Raw genomic sequence first — 12,445 nt, forward strand, 5'->3', positions numbered from 1 at the left:
AGAATGCTTGGATGACACATGACTTTTCACCAATTGATTTCACAAAGAGATTTTTCCAACATTGAGAAAGCACCTATGGTGCATTCCTAATCCTTGATCACTGTCCAGCTCATCCACCTTCTGATGTGTTTCAATCAGAAGATGGAAAAATAAAAAACTTTGCTTTTGCCAAAAAACACAACACAGTGGCATTAATTCGGCCAGTGGATCAGGGCATCATACAAGCATTTAAGGCTCAACCTAACCTAACCTAACCCTAGACAGATGAAGCAAGGAGGACATAAAAACCAGACTACCTCTGACAGAAAGGGCATTCCTGGCAAAGAGAAGTCTACTAGTATCAAATATAAACCATACATCGAGGAAGAATTTTCTGAGAATGTATATTTGGAGCAGAGCATTGTATGGTAGTGAAACATGAACTGTGAGAAAACTGGAACAGAAGAGAAATGAAGCATTTGAGATGTAGTGCTACAGAAGAATATTGAAATTTAGGGGGACTGATAGGATAAAGAATGAGTAGGTTCTCTGCAGAATTGGTGAGGAAAAGAATTTATGGAAAACATTGATAAGAAGAAGGGACAGGATGGTATGACATATGTTGAGACATCAGGGAACTACTTCCGTGGTACTAGAGGAAGCTGTAGAAAATAAAAACTGTAGAGGAAGACAGAGATTGGAGTACATCCAGCAAGACTGATAACTAAAAAAAATGATGACTTGGTCATTATTGATGCTGTTTGAAGTGAGTGTAGTGAAGCAATTGAGGATGAGAAGCTGTATAAGAAAGTGTAGATGGTGTTCCCAGTACACATGAAATACTGGGTAATATAAAGTGGTAACATGGATGAAGTGACAATGTGAACCAAACCAAATGGAGTTGTTGCACCTGATGAGCATAAAACAATGTGCACAAAAGACAGTGCATGAAATGATCTGCCAAAGAAAGCTATCTGACTTCTTTAAAACAGTATAATAATGATGTACTGCAGCTTGCAGGCAGTGTTGCAAATTATCATACTTTATTTGTAGTGTGCTTTATATACTATACTGAAACTCATGCTATTGTTTTGTTGACATTTTAGTGAAGTTTGTCTAATTCCTGTACCTATTTGGTAAATTTATGAAATGTTTTACTTCTAATGTTCTTTAAATTTAAATACTGTGTAGTATAGCATGTACAATATTGTATTATGTGTTCTTCCTAACTTTCCAGGTGTAGTTTGTCATTATATGGCTCATTCTTAATATACCATGGGTACACCATAACTTTGAAGTAAAGCTTGTCCCCCTATAACCAAGTTACATTGGGTCTCTATTGTGCACAGTTACCGAAATCACAAAATATCATTGTGTCAGTCTTTATACACTCCAACCCACCCAAAAATTTTGTCTCCGCCTGGGTAGCACTTTGCTAACAACTCTGTGTAACACATCTTGTTATCATATGTAATAATCCATATCTGGCAATTAACCAGTTAACATCTACACGAAAGTTTACGTCAGTACTGGTACTTACGTATAAAGTAGGTAGCACCCAATAGACACAATGTTAACATCTCAACGAAAATCTGTGGCTCATTTTATATAGTAAAGTGTATTACAACCCACATTAGGTCAGTGTACAATTAACATCTGTACTGTGAATAATGGGTTGCATTCATGCAAGAACTACTGATAGTGTTGTTATTCCTTTTTAACTATTGGTTGAATAACAATTATATTTACTGTTACTGGCACATGAACTTCAATTAGCAGATTAGTATATGACAGTGTTACAAGTAACTAAGTGTACACTAGAGGAGTATTACATGCAAATGGTTAAGGTGAGACTTTAGTAATGAACTAGTTAAATAATTTGCAGCTAACTTATGACAAATGGCAAATTGTAAGGTTACTTAGTTTGATTGTCCTGAAAAATTGTTACAAAGAAAACTGAAATGGTCTGATCACACAAGAGTTACTGGCAAAGTAATAATTAAACTGCTGTTAATTGTTAGGAACTGGTCATCACTCCATTGGGTTATAATAAAAATAAACTTGTTAATTAGTGAAAGTGAAGTCCACGTTGTGTTTATTTTTCTCATTAATTAGAGATCTCAAACATCTTTCAGTAAGAGATTCAGACATAATGGTGCTCCTGAGGAAAGAATAATCTACAGCCAAGTAAGTAATCTTATAAAGGTTATCGTCATTAAAGTAAATTCATTTAGTGTGACTGTCACTGGTGCAAATAATTCTCACGTATAAATGCCATCTAGAACATTTTGAAGGATTATATTCTTGTGTGGGTGGAGGCTTACAACATACATTTAGTTGCAGTACTTTCTCGCATAATTATGTGATATCCAAATACTTCTTGGACTTTGGATACTATACAACAATTTTCATTAAAATCTAATATTATTGTAATTTATTAGATTCATTCCCATTTTAATCAAAAACTTCTTCAACTCTGGAAACAGTTGAAAGTCACTCGAAACAAGACTTGAACTGTACAGTGGATGCCACAGAATTTTTCAACTGGGCGCTCATAACTGAAACAGTTTCTGTGTGTATCCAGTGTGATGTTTGGACAAGCATCTTTGATCTGAAACCAAGTTCCTTAAGACAATAATTCAATTTTTTTCAGTTTTTGTAGAAACATCCATTAGACGCCAAACTTGTTAATCAGTGCTTGGTAGAATAAATTTGTGATAATCCTTTTCTGCACCAAGTTGCAGCCAATTATCCTGCAGTGTTCAATTATAGTTTTAAAATTTTCTTTAATGCTGAGTGTGTCATTCTAAGGATTTTTGTAAGCTATGAAAGTCTCCTGAGTCATCATAATACAAACTAGAAAATCTAGTTGTTCTGATGAAGCACATAATAGTGGTGGAAGTAAGTATAATTAACATAGGTATTTTGCATTCACTTTTTGAAAGCAACAGTGTTGCAACTGAGACTCAGTAAACTGAATATATGTTTCCAATAATGAGATAATTGCAATGATGAAAACTATTTTTGTTAAACACACACACACACACACACACACACACACACACACACACACACACACACACACACAGTACAGGTAGACTGGGGAGAGGAATCTTGTTGGGCGAAGTGGGCAAGGAGAGAAAGGAGGTAAGTAGTAGGAGAAATGTGGCTGAAGTAGGGGAAGTATATCTGATGGCTCAGAAGGAGGCAGCAATTGTACAGGGTAGAAATGACAAAGGGAGAGGCAGAAGGTGTATGGTATAGAAATGAGGGAGGGAGAGCCAGTTGGTGCACAAGTTAAATTGCAAGACACCAGCACCACTGAGCTTATGCAGCACACAGTGATGATGATAACATGGAATACATCTATATGTACATCTACATGGATACCCTACAAATTACATGTAAGTGCCTGGCAGAGGTTTCATTGAACCACATTCACAATTATCCATTATTCCAACCTCACATAGCGCGCAGAAAGAACAAACACCTATATCTTTCCGTATGAGCTCTGATTCCCCTTATTTTATTGTGGTGATCTTTTCTCCCTATGTAGGTAGGCGTCAACAAAATATTTTTGCATTCAGAGGAGAAAGTTGGTGATTGGAATTTTGTGAGCAGATTCTGCCGCAGCAAAAAATGCCTTTGTTTTAATTCCAACCAAATGCTGTATCATTTCAGTGACACTCTCTCCCCTTTCACGATAGTACAAAACATGCTGCCCTTCTTTGAACTTTTTCGGTGTACTCAGTCAGTCCTATCTGGTAAGGATCCTAAACTGTGCAGCAGTATTCTAAAAGAGGATGGGCAAGCATAGTGTAGGCAGTCTTCTTAGTAGATCTGTTACATTTTCTAAGTGTCCTGCCAATAAAATGCAGTCTTTGATTAGCCTTCCCCACAGCTTTTTCTACGTGTTCCTTCCAATTTAACACTTTAAGTTGTTCATAATTTTAATTCCTAGGTATTTAGTTGATTTTATGGCCTTTAAATTTGATTGATTTATCGTGTAAACAAAGTTTAATGGATTCCTTTTAGCACTCATGTGGATGACCTCACACTTTTCGTTGTTTATGGTGAATTGCCAATTTTTGTACCATAGAGATATCTTTTCTAAATCTTTTTTCAATTTGTTTTGGTCTTCTGATGACTGCAAACAACCTAAGAGGACTGCTCACATTGTCTCACAATTTGTTTATGTAGATAAGTAACAGCAAAGGGCCTATAATATTACCTTGGGGAATACCAGAAATCACTTCTGTTTTATTCGATGACTTCCTGTCAGTTACTATGAACTGTGACCTCTCTGACAGGAAATCATGAATCCAGCCACATAACTGAGATGATATACCATAAGCATGCAATTTCACTAGAAGCTGCTTGTGTGGTACAGTGTCAAAAACCTTCCAGAAATCCAGAAATACGGAATCAATCTGAAATCCCTTGTCAGCAGCACTCAACACTTCATGTAAGTAAAGAGTTAGTTGTTTCACAAGCACTATGTTTTCTAAACCCATGTTGACTGTGTATCAATAGACATTTTTCTTTGAGGTAATTCATAATGTTTGGACACAATAGATGTTCCAAAATTGGAGGGGGTGACAGAACAGAGGAAGAGGAGACTGTGGGGAAGATGATGTACAGTTAGGGTCCTGGGGCAGGATGGAAATGGGTGAGGGGCATGGTGTTAGTGGAAATTGAGGCCAGGAGGATTGTGGGAACCAAGTATATAATGCAAGGGTAACTCTCATCTATGTTGTTTAGAAAAACTGGTGCTGAGGGGACAAATGGAATAGATTATGGAAGATCCATTGAAATCAAGCACATTGTGTTCAGCAGTGTGTTCCCTTACATGGTGGTCAACTCTGCTCTTGGCGACAGTTTGGTAGTGACTATTGATTTCAGTGTACAGTTGGTTGGTGCTCATGCATACATAATATGATATGCAGAAATTACATCTGAGTTGATATAGAACATGGCTGCATGCATAAGTGGCCCTGCTTCTGATGGAATAGGGTAAGTCTCTCACTGGAATAGGATGTGCTGGATGGGTGAGTCAGGCAGGCCTTTCACTTGGGTTTGCATCAGGGATAGGACACATATTACAAGTGACTGGGAGTGGCTGTGGCATAGGGAGGGACCAGGACACTGCATAGATTTATTTGTCAGCAGACTAACATTTTAGGAGGTATGAGAATGAGTGTGTGTCGTTCATTTCTGGGCACAGTTATTGAGGGTCAAGGGTTATGGAGGTTCTGGTTAAGTTGTTCCTGCATGGGATGATACTAGATGTTCAGAGGAGTGCTCCTTTATTAAAGTTCTATAGGGTGGTGGGAGGATTAGAGGTGTATGAGGATATGATGTACAAAAACTGTCTATGACTGGATTGGGAGGTCTGTGCCATTCTGTGAAGTTCATAATGAGACTTGCAGATTACTGGAACAAGGTAATTCTTGTTACTGTAGATGTATCACTTACAGGTGGCCAGACCACATGGGAGTGATTTTTTTGGTGTGGAAGGAATGACAGCTGCCAAAATACACGCACTGTTAATGGTTTTTGGGGGTTGATTTGGGCAGAAGTATAGATTGATCATCAGAGATGTGAAAGTTCACATCCAGGAAGGAGGAGGAGGAAGACAAAGAGAAGCAGACAGAAGAGAAAGGGTCGAGGCTCTGGAGGAATGAGGATAGAGGGTCTTGGCCTTGTGTTCAGATCATGAAGATGTCATCAGTGAACCTGAATCAGAAAAGGGCTTTGCAGTTTTGGGAGGCAAGGAAAATTTTATCCAATTGGTTCACACTCAGATTGACATAGGAAGGAGCAATGGACGTGCCACAGATTTTTTTTTTTTATTTCCCCCTCAAAGACGAAGTAGTTATATGTTTGGATGTAATCAGATGTAGAAGGGAAGAGGTCATGAGTTTGGAACCCATGGGATATTGGGAGAGATAGCATTTGATAGCAGCAAGGCCACGGGCATGACGATGTTGGTGCATAGGAAGGTGGAATCAACAGTGACAAGTAGGGATCCTGATGGTAATGGGGTGGGGATGGATTACAGCAGTCAAAGAAATTGGTTCACTTCTTTAACATGTGAGGCTAGGCTGTGGGCAATTGATTGACTTGTTGGTCGCCAACAGCAGCGATTTATTTGGTGGGAGTACAGCTTCTTTCACAATGACCCTCAAATTTTCAGATTCTACCAATCCCTATCCCTGACGAACCTGAAGTATGGAAACAAATTTTCATGCTGCGTGCATCCCTGAACCAGCTCTGCTCCCTCCATAAGATACTGTTACTACCTACACAATATTTCACAAATTAAAACCCTTAGATTCAAATACTTGGCAGAACAATCCAGACAGCATCAGCAACTCTAAAAATTATCAAATTTATTGACATCTTATTCCCACCATGATGCACCATTAGCCATCAACACATATCACACTCCCAGTGAATCGCACTGTGGCCAATCAATACACCAAAATCCTCAACCCTAGAAAAGGTTCAGAGCTATCTAAAGGCCATGTGTTCAGCATGACACCAGAGTTCAATCATGCTGGGCCTGTCAAAGATGTATTACCCTTCTCATAATCTCTGCAATGAAAACACTTTTTTGCTACCAGTGCCTCCAACCACAGCCAGTCTAATCCCGTCATTGAACTTTGCCCCTCCTAGTACATACCACTATGCAACTGTGACTCTCCTTCTCTCTCACTTAACCACCACATGGTTGCATTCCAGAAATTCCTTACCTTCAACCTGACCCCACTATCATTCCCTAGATTCCTTCCCAAGAACTTAAATCTCTGAGTGGAGGAAAGAACAGCCACCCACAACCTCAAGACAGACCCAGATTTAATTAACTGTCATGCAGACAAAAGTCATTCCTGTCAAAATAAATCATAGTTATTATCTGACATCTCCAAATGCATTACTCTTCCTCCTGCAACTCCTGCCATAGCAATCCATTCTCAAATAGTCCAGCATGACCTCCAATGCCTACTCAAATCCTTAGCCTAATCTCAGAGTCTTTCTCTCAGATCCACTTAAAACTCATACCAATGACCCATACTAATCCTTCCTTCACAGATTCTCAAAAATCCCTACTCCACTATCTCCTGCAGCAATACTCATCACTATTGATCCTATCCTCCTATATACCAATACCCCCCATGCCCAATGTCTTGCTGCTATTGAACATTCTCTCCCGACATTCTTCTGACTCCAGCCCCATGACCTAATCCTATATCACTAACTAATTACACCCTCAAATATGACTACTCCACCTTTGAAGGGAAGATATGCAAACAGATCTGCAGCACAGCCCTGGGCACCACATGGCTCTCTTCTGTGCCAATCTGATTATGAACCGTATAGATGAAACCTTCCTAGCTTCCCAAAACAGCAAAGCCCTTGTATGGTTCAGGTTCACTGATGATATTTTCATGATCTATACCCAGTGCCAAGACACTCTATCATCAGTCTTCCACAGCCTCCATCTCATTCCCACAGCCCATCATGCCACCTTCCTGGAGGTGAATCTCCACATCTCTGATGGCTCCACACTTCTGTCCATATCAGCCCCACTAAACATGAATAGTATGTACATTTTGACAGCTATCATTCCTTCCGCACCAAAAGATCACTCCCATATTGCCAGGGCACCTGAGGGTGGCACACCTGCACTGACAAGAATTTCCTTGCCCAGTATACTGGACATCTCACATAGGCCTTCACAAAAAGACACTGTTAATTAGTTCTAGTCCCTGGGCATTTCCGATGTGATATCCTCACACACCCCAAGTATTCTTACCACTCCAAACAACCAACTGCAAAGGAGAACCCTCCTCTGCACCAAATAGCATCCCTAGCTGGAGCAACTGAACATATCCTCTGCAAGCACTGGAACTATCTATTGTCATGTCTGGAAATGAGGAACATCCCACACAAAATCCTGCTCACACCACCTACCCAGACTATGCAATACCTTGGTCCATCCCTCTGCCACACCCATTCCCGACTCCTTGTTACATGTCTCATATGCCTGTGGAAGACCCAAATGAAAGACCTGTCTTGATTCATCCACTTACTCATCCTACTCCAGACCCATCACAGGCTTATCCTGTCCTATCTGGGGCTGGAACACTAGTGAAAGCAGCCATGTTATATACCAATTTTGCTGCAGTTTCTATACAACATATTATATGAGCTGAGCACTGATCAACCGTGCACTTGAATGAATGGTCACCACCAAACTGAGGTCGAGAGCAGAGTTGACCACCCAGTGGTGGAACATGCTGCTCAGCACAAAGCACTTGATTTCAGTGGCTCTTTCATAAATCATGCAGTCTGGATCCAATACCCCAGCACTACGTTTTCTGAACTCTATAGATGGGAATTATTGCAACACATCTTTTGTTCACCTAATCCTCCTGGTCTCTGCGGACCCAATTACTGACAGCTGCCTCCACCCTGCCCCATGAATCTAAATTAAGCCAGTCCTCTATTATAGAAAAAGATCTGCAGCCATGCACAAGGCTATGCTACACCAGCAGCATACTAGGAGGCAGCCGGGTCACATTAGTTGAGATAAATGTTCGCTTGTGGGCCACCTGAGGAAGGAGTCTCTGGGACTGTTCTGGATGCCAGTGTCATGTCTATGAGGAGCTTTGCAAGCACTGCCTTCTCTGGGTAGTCAGTTGTTGTTGTCTTCATATGAGGGAAAAGCTGGTGTGGTCTGTGCAGCACTGCTCTAGCTAATGGACACATAGTTGTCATTTGATGGTTGACACAGTGCACCTTCGAGGGGACCAACCATGGTAGCTATAGTGTACAGTTGGTGAATATGGTCCATTAATAGAGGTGTTATTTGTGCATGATTGGGCAGATCAGACAGAGCTACCAGACACTGCCTCTGCTACTTGCGGACTGTGGATGTTTCCTGTATGTAACAGATGGAGTTTACGGTGGAGAACATGCAACAATTCAGTGCATGAAATGTTGAGGATTACGTTTGCAAGCAAAGAGTATTGGCTTGTTTTGGGACAAGTGGTTCATTTATTTTCTTGATGTTGTGGTCCATGACTTTTCCTTCGAGTTCTGCATACTGAATGAGCACAAGAGAGACACACATGTCTAGGAATTTGTTCTATGTTTTAAGAATGGAAAAAAACTACTTTGTGTTCCATTATGTGGTTTGCTTAGTGTAATGTTTTAAACTGTTCATTTGCTGGCTCCCCCATTCTAGTCTCATTAGTTTTCCTGTAACAATGAGAATTAAATGGTTTCTTCATGACTGCGCTTTTGAAGTAAGTCTTGCCAAAATATTCTAAGTAGACTGTAAATTCTGGTTGGTTTGGAGTGGCTGATTATTGTGAGCCAAGAATAAGAGCTAATAGGTTTCAAAGCTGTTTAACCTTAGTATTTTAAGATCTGTTTTCATAGGATTTTCCTGTTTAAATAATTTTAATTTTTCTTTAAGCAGTTTTGCCTGGAGTTCTTTTAGTTGGTATTATGTGGTTCATTTACTCATAAGTTTTACAAAATGTAGATTTTTTTAAAAAAATTGAGGAAAGATTGGCTGAGTAAGGTTTGTTCCTTTTAAAACAGTTTCCCAGTTTTTGAACTGTGGCATTATTGACCACTTCCTCTGTTAGTGCTATGTTCTGTAAAGATTTTATGTGTGTGTTTCAGATTTCTCTTGAGCCTTGTATTTGCCAATGTATTTGTGAATGCAGCTATCAGCAAGGCCATAGGCATAATTTGATTGTGAGGGATATGCTGTCCATTGCTTCTGCAATGCGATTTTCACTTGAATTTGCTGTAACTTTTGTAAACTACGATATGGTACATTTGTTTGTTGTAACATATTTATTTGTAATTTATTGTTAAATAAATATCTGCAATTTTTTTGTATTGGTATTTCCTCTGGGTTTGTGATCATGATCCTTTCACATCCGAACTGAGCATAGTTGCCAATTTAGTTCAATTGTATTAAAGCTCAAGCTCACTAACTTCATTCATCCTGTGTCATCTTCCCCACAGTCTCTCCTTCCTACATTCTGTCACCCTCTCCAAATCCAGTTCTCCTTGTCATCATCATGTGCTGCACAAATTCACTGGTACTTGTGTTCTACATTCCTGTCCTCTCAACCTGCTGCTTCCCTCTCCCACCCCCCCACCCCACCCCTGCATTGCTGTCCCATACATCTCCATATCCCCATCCGATACAACTTATCATTTGTCTCTCCAAGCCATATGTTAGTGTGTTATGGAAGGGAAGGTGGGGTGGGGGGGGGGGGGGGTGCCTTGTTTAGCTGGAAAAAGGCTTCCTCCAAAAGCTAGCACAGTTTTCAGTCTTATTTATGTGCCTGTCAATGATTTCAAGCCACTACTATTTAGTGAGTTGTTACCTTACTGCTGAATTATTTACATTCTGCCAGAACTTTCCATGTCAAATCATTACATTTCATTAAACACTTGAATGTTATCCTACATGTAATTTCAGTGTACCTTGAAATGCACAAGACACACACATTTCCATCTATCTATCTATCTATCTACATCCATACTCCGCAAGCCACCTGATGGTGTGTGGCGGAGGGTACCTTGAGTACCTCTATCAGTTCTCCCTTCTATTCCAGTCTCCTATTGTTCGAGGAAAGAAGGATTGTCGGTATGCCTCTGTGTGGGCTTTTATCTCTCTGATTTTATCCTCATGGTCTCTTCGTGAGATATATGTAGGAGGGAGCAATATACTGCTTGACTCTTCGGTGAAGGTATGTTCTCAAAACTTCAACAAAAGCCCGTACTGAGCTACTGAGCGTCTCTCCTGCAGTCTTCCACTGGAGTTTATCTATCATCTCCATAACGCTTTCGCGATTACCAAATAATCCTGTAACGAACGTGCTGCTCTCCGTTGGATCTTCTCTATCTCTTCTATCAACCCTATCTGGTATGGATCCCATACCGCTGAGCAGTATTCAAGCAGTGGGCGAACAAGTGTACTGTAACCTACTTCCTTTGTTTTCGGATTGCATTTCCTTAGGATTCTTCCAATGAATCTCAGTCTGGCATCTGCTTTACCAACGATCAACTTTATATGATCATTCCATTTTAAATCACTCGTAATGCGTACTCCCAGATAATTTATGGCATTAACTGCTTCCAGTTGCTGACCTGCTATATTGTAGCTAAATGATAAGGGATCTTTCTTTCTATGTATTCACAGCACATTACACTTGTCTACATTGAGATTCAATTGCCATTCCCTGCACCATGCGTCAATTCGCTGCAGATCCTCCTGCATTTCAGTACAATTTTCCATTGTTACAACCTCTCAATATACCACAGCATCATCCGCAAAAAGCCTCAGTGAACTTCCGATGTCATCCACAAAGTCATTTATGTATATTGTGAATAGCAACGGTCCTATGACACTCCCCTGCGGCACACCTGAAATCACTCTTACTTCGGAAGAGTTTGAGAATGACATGCTGCCTTCTGTTATCTAGGAACTCTTCAATCCAATCAAATTTAGCACAGTTATATAGTGCATCATTTCTTTTTCTTTTGTTTTAAAATTTATAAATTAATTATTCAGATGGAAGAAGAAGCTAGTTTAGCAGTATTACATAACCAAGTTTATTGTATTCTGTTTAGTTTATACAAGCACAAAATAAGTTAGCAATTTGGAGATAATTAATTGTTAGTACAGTATACAGACTTAGATTTTGATGACTCTTTCATATTCACATCTAAAGAACATGACAAATAAATGAAGTGAGAGTACATTATCGGTGTCATTTCTAGATCAGAAGATGGAAGGTCTAGCTCTGCCATCCTATTTGTAATTTCACTTAATCATCTCACATGAATGATGTGGAGTTCCTTCAGCAAGGCTGTGGCTATTGCCTTATACATTATTTGCCAAAACTGAGCTAAGCATCAGAGTACCACATTATAGCTATGAGCTATGCACCAAATCTATTTGTGAAAAACAGTTCCACAAAAGTAATACATCAAGATCATGTGCTCTCATGTATGGAACTAAATCTTTCATTTCCTAAATGAACCATACTTCTAATACTTTACAGGAAGTATACTTAAAAAGGCTTATTCTTAGTATCAGCATTCTGTCATTGTACCTCATTTTAAATGAACTGAGCTGTAGAGGTGCTAGGACACTTGTAGCAGATCTGTAAGCCATGATCTGAAGAGCTGCTTATATGTTCTCCACAGTTTTCCCAAACAACTGCAGATAAACTGAGGCATGATTCCTCTCACAAGGCCTTGTTACTTTCTCCACCTTATTTGACAAAACTGAAGTGTTAACATTCTCTAATGCTTGACCATCAATGGAGTATTCATCCCTCATAAAGACAACTAACTCTGATGAATAAATCTGTATGTTGTTGCATCTTACATAAGTGGAAGCGAAGATATTCTCACTTCTGGTACTTTA

The sequence above is a fragment of the Schistocerca piceifrons genome, chromosome 2 (assembly GCF_021461385.2).
Source record: "Schistocerca piceifrons isolate TAMUIC-IGC-003096 chromosome 2, iqSchPice1.1, whole genome shotgun sequence".
Taxonomy (NCBI): Eukaryota; Metazoa; Arthropoda; class Insecta; order Orthoptera; family Acrididae; genus Schistocerca; species Schistocerca piceifrons.